General features: G+C 53.6%; 1 long non-coding RNA gene across 2 annotated transcripts; it reads left to right on the forward strand.

Annotated features, from left to right (window-relative positions):
• Positions 1-1,918: 1,918 nt before the first annotated feature.
• Positions 1,919-8,403, forward strand: LOC118544566 (uncharacterized). 2 transcript variants are annotated; one of them, XR_004921658.2, is made up of 4 exons: positions 1,919-2,385; positions 2,516-2,632; positions 7,508-7,692; positions 8,167-8,403. It is a non-coding gene; the product is annotated as an uncharacterized LOC118544566 (long non-coding RNA). The 2 variants fall into 2 exon arrangements; XR_004921659.2 differs by lacking the exons at positions 1,919-2,385; positions 2,516-2,632 and adding an exon at positions 5,350-5,485.
• Positions 8,404-8,612: the final 209 nt, after the last annotated feature.

An 8,612-nucleotide genomic window follows, 5' to 3' on the forward strand; every position in this document is an offset into this window, starting at 1 on the left:
TAACTGAGGCAGCCGGCGGGCCCCGTGCCGCAGGAGACTCTCACCATTCTCAGCATTTCAGGACCCTCCTGGATACAAGTTGTTTGTAGCCACTAAGGCTTCACAGGCTGAGGTCAGGTCGATGCAGTGACTTTGAACAGAATGTTAGGAGGGCTATGGAGTTGGTCGCCAGGGTTCAAATCTAGGCACAGCTTCCCAGCTGTGTAGCCTTGAACATGTTACTTGCCCTCTCTGAGCAGGCTTCCTAATTTGTGAAATGGGGTGGGGGGTATCACTAGCATCTGCTTTAACTGTTTGAAGATTAAAAGAGATAATTTGGTAAAGTACACTTGAACCCCGGCAGGGGCCAGGCCCACAGGAGGTACGGACTCACTTTCCCAGGTTCATCCTGACCACAGCTCAGTTAATGAGAGTCAAGAGGTGTCCCAGTGCTCCAGGAACCTGGTATTTTCTTACTTATTCTTCCCTAAGACCCTAAGGCATAGCTACTGTCCTTGGCTCCACTTGGCAGATAGGCACAAAGGGAAATCGACACAGAGAGGTTAAGTAACTTGCCTCAGGTCACACAGCTAGGATGTGGCAGTCTGGGCTTCAGACTCAGGTTTGGTTGACTCCTGAGTCTGCTCCACTAACCACCGTGCTAAGCAGTCTGTGGTTGAAGGGCTGCTTCAAAGTATATTCTCAAAGGCAGTGGCTCTCAAAGTGTGGTCCCTGGACCAGCAGAATCAGCATCATCTCGAAAGGTGTTAGAAATGTCAATTCTTGGGCCTCACCCTAGAACAACAGAAACTCTGGGGAGGGGCCAGCCAGCTGTGTTTTAAGAAGCCTGCCAGGTTGATTCTTGGGCCCTAGAGTTTGAGAAGTGTAGCTCGTGGGGCCTTCAGAATATTGGCTTTGAGTTCCACTGGGGTTCACAGCTTCTGCTGTCTCTACTGGTCCCCACAAAACTCCCTCCCCAGCCCAGCAGCCCCCTCTTGCCCTGGCTGCCCTCCGACCCATGTTCGTACAGCGCCTCCCCTCCAGAGCTGCCCGTGGACGTGAGAGGTGGGTGGTCAGTGAGGGCTGGCCCCGCTTCTGTCCCCCTGCTGCTGGCCCAGCTCCGGGCTGGCACTACGAACCTGCTGTGTGCAGCAGGGCTTGCTTTTCAGGCTGTTATCTGCCCAGTAAGTAGCCCCATGGGAAGCAGTGTGAACAGCGAGGCCACCACTCGGTCGTTTGCAAAGGGGTGCATCTTCCTGGCTGACGGCTCAGTGTGACTGACTGTCGGTCTCAAATGACTGCAATCAGGGGCCCTGATGAGAACCCCTGCCATAGTGTGGAGCTCCCAGGCCCTCAGGGGAACAGAAGGGAGGAGGACATGGAGAAATGTGGGCCCCGGACAGCCTGGGGAGGCTCTGGTGCAGTCACTGGGGGGCCTTGGTTGCTCATTAGCATTGTCTGCAGAGCTCAGAAACCGGGAGCCGGGCCTCGCCCCAGGCCGTGAACTCAGACTCTCTGGGGCCGGCGCCTGGGTGCTGATTGTTTTGAAAACCGCCTCAGATGATTCTTTTCCTGTCCCAGCTTTGCTGAGACACAAGTGACATATAACACTGTGTCAGTTAAGGTGTGTCGTGCGGTGATCGGATGCACGTATATACTGTAAAGTGACGACCACTACAAGGTTAGTTAACGCATCCATCACCCCAGTTACTAGTTTTTGTTGGAGTGGTGAGAACATTTAAGATCTACTCTCATAGCAACTCACAAGTTCACACTCCAGTATTGTTAAGCACCGTCACCATGCGCTAGATCCCCAGAACCTACTCATCTTCTGGCTGGAAGCTTGGAGCCTTCAACCACCATCTCCTTCGTGCCCCCACCTCCCAGCTCCTGGCACCCCCCAATCTACACTCTCAGTTTCTATGAGCTCGGCTTTTCTGGATTCCACATCTAAGTATCATACAGTATTTGTATGTCTCTGTCCGACTTATTTTACGTAGCATAATGCCCTCAAGGTCCATCCATGTCCTAGCAAACGGCAGGATTCCCTCCTTTTTTTATAGATACCTATATCTACCACATTTTCTTTATCTGTGGATCCACTGGTGGATACTTAGGTTGTTCTCATGTCCGTGGCTGCTGGGATGAACATGGGGGTGCAGTATCTTTGCGAGAGAGTGACTCCACGGTTCTAATGTGTAGCTACGGCCGGAAGCCAGCCATTGCTGTAAATGAGCACGTCTCACCCTTGAAAGAGGCTGGAATATCCTGGATATCCTGTTTCAAATCCAGGTCCTGACTCAGTGAGTGTGGAGTCGGGCCCCAGAATCTGCATTTGAAGAGAAGTCACCCTTCAGTTTGCCAATGACCAATGCGTCTGCATCATCAGCTTTCCTGTTTGATTCGGTAAGTGCGGCGATATTTGGTAGCTTATTAAAGGGAAGTTCATTTTTGCTTAGGAGATTTCATCAGCAGAAAGCCAATCACCAGCACTTCATTAGAGAATTTTAACATTTATGCTAATTTTCCATGTAAGGTATTTTCAATTCATCTGCATGACTTGATATTTGGCAAGATGATTCTCGGTGAATGGGCTGCTTATGGTGTCCACAAAGAAGTCTTTTGGCCAGCCCTGGGCAGAGAAACCACACAGGTAGGTCTTTGGGTGAGCCCCTGACTGCCCCAGAGCAACTCCCACCCCCAAAGTTATCAGGCTCTGCCTTCACTTCTTTTACGTTTGGGGAATCTGCTGCTAAATGTGTTTGAAAACTAGATCTTTTTATTCAAATGCTGTAGTTGACAGCTGAGAAACATGAGGCTCAGAGAAGTTAAGCGACTTGCCTAAGATAGCACAGCCAGGCCATTAGACCAGAGAGATGCTTCAGACCCTATATTGCCGACTCCCCAGCAGAGTCCAGCCCATGGCTAAGCAGTTCCTGGCGACGGGGTCACTGGGCCACAGACAGACTGCACAGACTGGGGGTGGGAGCTGGGAGGAGTTTGGACCCGGCACCCTCGCTCTCCCACTCCCCTCGCAGCATGACCGTCTCCCTCTGAGGGTCCCCCTGCCCTGTCTCCTCCATGGCAGTACCAAGGAAGGGTCAAAGGCCGTTTCTTAGGACCCCCTGAGGCATTTAGGGGCCAGAGAACAGAGATGCCTGTGTCTGCCCTTCCTTTGCTGCCTTGTTCCCTAAAGGAGAAGACCCTCCTGCAGCTCTGAACCACCCAAACGGGCGTTGGGGAGCAGGCCACACCTTTAGGAATTCATGGGCTCCGGGCCGCTGCCTCTGGCTGGTCAGTAACTTTCATGTCCATTGCAGAGATGAGGCAACTGAGCCCCAGAGGTCAGTCTGGATTGGAGGGAGGCAGGTCTGAACCTTGTTTGGGGTGGAGGGTTGGGGCTGGACTAGTGTTTCCAGCTATCCTTCACATCTTGCCTTGCCTCCCCCTCCCCTGGTCTCCGGTGGATAGCAGAGTGAGGGACAGGCTGGACAGAGCAGGTGTCAAAGGCTAAAACTGGAATGGAAATGACCGGGAACCTTCTGTTGGGGTTTTGGGGATGGAGCCACTGCTGGGGCATGGGGCTGGACCTATACCCCAATGGCCGAGCTCTGACCCACAGGGTTGGAAGTTTCCTGAAGATTGGGACCCCGGCCTCCCGCTGGGGAGGGGGCAGGGCCAGGCATGGTGTCAGCGCAGCTAAAGGAGGCTGGAACTTCTCTGGCCTGTGGTCCATCTGGGCACAAGGCCTCAAACGGGTGTGTAAAGAGCCGCACCAGGCAAGGCTGCTGCATGCCCTGTGCCCTCTGAGAGCTGACGAGGATGGGGACTCCTCCCTCCCGAGACTGCTGACCCGATGAAAGCATCTGATGTGGGTGACATCGGAGCGGCATCCAATGGAGGGGCTGCTCATTCCCACCCCAGTGAGATGCCCACGCCCCTAACTTGGGGCCTTCCGCACCTTACCCACCTGTCCAGGCTCTTACTGCATACTTGAGAGCAGGTGTAGGGTGCAAAGCCCAGCACTGCTGCCGCCGCCGCCACTCCCTAACGAGGCAATGTCCTCAAGCTGTCTGATCTCCTCTCCTGATCTGTAGGGGGACAGTGTTAGGATCCGTCACACACAGACAGATGGAGCATTACGTGAGATGGTCTGTGTAAAAGGCTCAGGACGCTGCCTGGCACGTAGTAGCTGTTCACTGAGTGGTTCTTTGTCATGGTGCCATCTTTGGGAATGGGGACGGAGGGGGCCCCTAGAGGCAGCCTTGGGGAGGGGAGGGATCGGGGGCCCGCAGCAAGGTTTTCTAGGCCGGCATGCCCTGCTGTCTTGGGGCCCCCACTCTGGAGGCTTCAGGGTCTTCGTCCCCAGCCCAAGCCAGGGGCAGGCACCCAGGCTTTAAAAGCACGTGGCTGGTGTTGGGGGGGCGTTCAGTCGTCCTGCCTCAGCATCCTGCCGATTTCTGTCCACAGCCCTGGTGACGGGAGCTGGGCCTCTCATGTCCTCTCATCGGAAGTGGGATTTTTCTATTTCTGAGAGGCCTGTGCTGGAAAAAGGCAGCTGTGGTGGCCAGCGGTGGGGGTGGGGGGGGGCTGGCGCTTCAAGCAGCCGGCCTGGGTGATGATGGGGGGCACACCTTCCCAACCCTAATTTGAAAAATTGAGCTGAAAAACAGTCAGACCTCCTGTGTGACTCAGCGCCATTATCCCTAATCACGCGGAGAACGCACCACACCTCTGCCTGGCAAGTTCCTGCCGCAGAGCCTCCAGAATGATCCGGTGTTGAGGGAGGGGAGACGGGGGCTCGCAGCAGCACCACTTGCTCCTGAGCCACCGGAGGAGGAAGCTCCTGCCCGCAGGAAGGAGGCCCTGGAGAGGGGTTCTGGTCCCGGGGCTGGGGGGGGAGGGGATGGGCCCGTTTGGCAGGTGCCGGCCGGGATGCGGGCTCTGCAGCGTGGGCCGGGGGTTTCCTCCTGGGTCCTCCGGGCTGGAGCCATTCCTGCTCTCACCTCAGCAGGCTCAGGATACGGCTCTCAGGGAGTCCCTGCCCCGAGACAGGAGGCATTGATTTGACACACAAGAAGCCTCCATTTCAGAAATATTTAGTATATGCCGAATAGAAGCATTAAAAATGAGGGGGTAGCCCTTGCAGGGAAGGACCCTAAAAGATGTCTACTATACCCTATTACATTAAAAAAGCAGCTTATAAAATGGTGTAGACTATTGTCTTAGGCTGCTCAGGCTGCCATAACAGAATACCGTGGGCTGGGTGGCTTAAACATTTGTTTTCCCACAGTTCTGGAGGCCCGAAGTCCAAGATCAAGGTGCCAGCCAGGATGGTTGCGAAGGGCTGTCTTCTGCTTTGTCCTCTCACGGCCTTTGCTTCTTCTTATAAGGACGCCAATCCTATCAGAGCAGCACCATCCATGGCCTCATTTAACCTTAGTTACTTCTTTAGAGACCCGGTCTCCAAACACAGCCAAACCGAGGGCTAAGGCTTCAACATAAGGTGACTTCTGGGGGGCGGGGACAAACGTCCAGTGCATAACAAGGAGCAAACTCTGGAGCAGGACCCTGGGCTCCAAGCAGCTCCTCTGCTTACATGTTGAGTCACTTGGGTGGAGTGATGCGACGTCTTTGAGATCCTCAGTTTCCCCTCCTGTACTCTGGGAGAGATTGCACCTCTGCCTCCCACCTTCCAGAACGGTCATGAAGATGACGATGACTGTGAAGCTAGGAGAGAGCCTTGTAAATAGTCAGGGACCCCAAAATGAGAGGTCATCTTATGAGAAAGGAGAGCTGGGAACCCTGGGGAACCCCCACCTGTCAGGCTCACCTCTGGTTGGGAAGGGTGTTGACAGAGTCCGTCACCCCACCCCTTCAGGAGCAGCACAAACACGAGTGCCTGAAGGCTGGGCTGGTGCCCCCGGTGGGGGTGGGGGTGAGCGGGGGAAGGGAGGTTGCCGTGGGCGAAAGGGCAGCTGGGGTCTGTAGGCCCCCACCCTGCTCCAGCCAGGGAAATCAACTGTTTTCTGGACTTTTTGAATTATCAGGATGAGATGGAAATTTGACTTGTCTGCTGGAAGGTAGCTGATTAGAGCCTTTAAAACACTAGCAAACCAAACCCAAACAGCCCCAGTTGGCCTGCCGCCCAGCAGTTCCGGAGCCCAGCTGTCAGAGCTGCAGCTGAAGTGGGCGGGGGAGGGGCAGTCAGGCTTGGAAAGGACAGAGGAGCGGAAAAGAGGAGGCTGAGGGCGCTCCCCGTGTCCAGAGGGCAGAGGCCTGAGGTGTGCTGTTGAAAGTCCTCCGATGCATGGGACAGCCCCCAAACCAAGAATTACCTGGCCCCAAATGTCAGTAGTGCTGAGGCTGAGAACCCCTGATGTATGTTGGGTTGAGTGAATCTTTCCTGTTCGGGGCTGTTCTGTGCATGGTAGGATACACACACATGCGTGCATGCACACATGCACACACGTGGGCACCCTTAACTCAGAGCCAGGCAGCAGGGGATTACCCCTCAGTGCCCTCCTGAGGCCACCTCTCTGTCTGGCATACAATCAGGCCAGCGGCAAGCTGCCTGCTCCTTGTTCAGAAAGCAGCTCTAGGAGGTAAGATGTTTCTACACGTTTAGTCCCCGCCCTGTCTGTCCATAGCCTCTCTAGGAGAAAAGTACGGCCCAAATATTGGTCACTATCATGGTGACAAGCTTCCTGGGAGATTGTATCTAAAAGGTCTTATCCCGAGTATGATCAACCGGGTTCCTCAAGAGAGAAACGAGCTCCTTTCATTCATTCGGAAAGCTTCCCATTTGGAACCCAATTCCCTCCCCGCCCCCCCCGCCCCCCCATCTCCCCACTGTGATGACATTGCCCTCTCATGCAGAGAGGGGAGGCCACAACAGCAGGTGCGCAGGCCCGGCTGGGCTGTCTCGGGCTTCGAGTCCTTAACAGCTTCCGAGGCTACTTCTCCATGAACCAGCAATCTCAGAGTGTGTCTGCCAATTATTATTTGATTAGTCTTACCAAGGGCATCTTAATTTGTCCTTCCCAGGCACATACTCTAGACAGACGGTTTGAGGAATTATGTCTCTGAGTCTGCTATAATAAGACAATTATTCTGGCCGTGTCCCACACCACGGCAATAAGTTCTGAGCTTGGTCACGGCCTTAATTTCCATCTGGGGTGAGAATGCACGGAAATTTTGAGAAGCCATAGCTTTCAGACGACCAGTGTCCAGAGGGAAAACTCAGGCAGGGCCTTGCGTCTGGGGTGATGTCTGTTCCCTTGGCCAGTGTGTGTTCTTTGGAGACCTGGGAGTAGTGTGTGGGAAGCACATAGACCTTGGAACACAAAGAATAGAGCTGGAATCCCAGTTCTGCCCTGTGTGTGGCTTTGGGAAAATGATTTGACTCCTCTGAGCCTCAGTTTTCTCATCTGTAAAATGGGTGCATGTCCTAGGGACACTGATTGTTTATCTGCTGTTCAATGTCTCCTTTCCGTCCTTTGGTAACAGCTCCTTTTCTTTTGGGCAGTTACCATCTCCACCATGTGCAGTATCAGAGGGACATAGATCCAGGTGTCCTGCCCTCCCCTGGCCGGAGTGATTGTGTGACCAAGCTAGGGACACCCTCAGAATGACCTCTGGCAGCCGAGCCCTGACAAGACTCCAGAGTGAGTCCTGCTTCTCCTAAGACCCCTGGATGTGCCCAGGTTCCAGGTACTCTTCTGATCCTCTTTCTCTAGCCTTCTTGTCACTTCCATGAGCTAACCAATCTCCTTCCAGTGGATTCGTTTTTGCTTAAATTCTCTGGAGTTAGTTTCTCTTGCTTGTAACTAAAGAGCCCTAAGTCACCACAGGTTTGTTGGGAGATGGGAGAGTGGGTCTCCCAGTATAATTACGTGCCTGCCTCAGAGCTTGGTAAACGTGGACGCTCAGCCAACAGGGCTCTCTCCCAGTCTCTGCTCAGAGGAGAATTTATTGACATGGAGTTTATAAGCTGAGATAAGCACCCAACGTGAGGTGGTGAGCCGGGGCTCCATCTGCTCTGAGGACTCTCCACTTCCCTGCTTGGTGTGCCTGTTCTCCTCAGATCCTTTTCTCACTCCCTTCTGACTCCTCAAGGTGAGGGGAAAGAAAGCTCAGGGAGGGGACCATGGATACTGAGGTGTCTGTCCCTCCCTCTGCCCCCAGGATGTTGAGCCTGCCCCCGTGCCCCGGCACCACGATGTGGGAGAGACTCAAGGCCAGGAGCAGAAGCTGTGATGATTTAAAATTGCATCTCCACATGCAGAGCTGAGCTGCCTGAAGCCCCATCCGCTTGCCTAAACCTCAGGAGAGGCAGGATATGCGGGGCCCCTCTGGATTGCAATCATTGAATCCAAGTGTGTCAGCGAGCAACAAATGTTCATTGAGTTCCATTAAACGTGCAGAACCCCTTCCGAATCACTTGCCTCCGTTTCTTAAAAACACTAATCTATTTTGTGAGACATTAAATTCTGCAGAAAAGTAAGCACAAAAAGAATATAACCAACACCCATATTGTCACCACTTAATAGTTGTTAACATATTATCCTATTTTCTTACCTGCTTTTTAAAAAAAATATTTATTTTTAGAGAGAGAGGGATGGAGGGAGAGG

This window comes from Halichoerus grypus, chromosome 7, assembly GCF_964656455.1.
Source record: "Halichoerus grypus chromosome 7, mHalGry1.hap1.1, whole genome shotgun sequence".
Lineage (NCBI taxonomy): Eukaryota > Metazoa > Chordata > Mammalia > Carnivora > Phocidae > Halichoerus > Halichoerus grypus.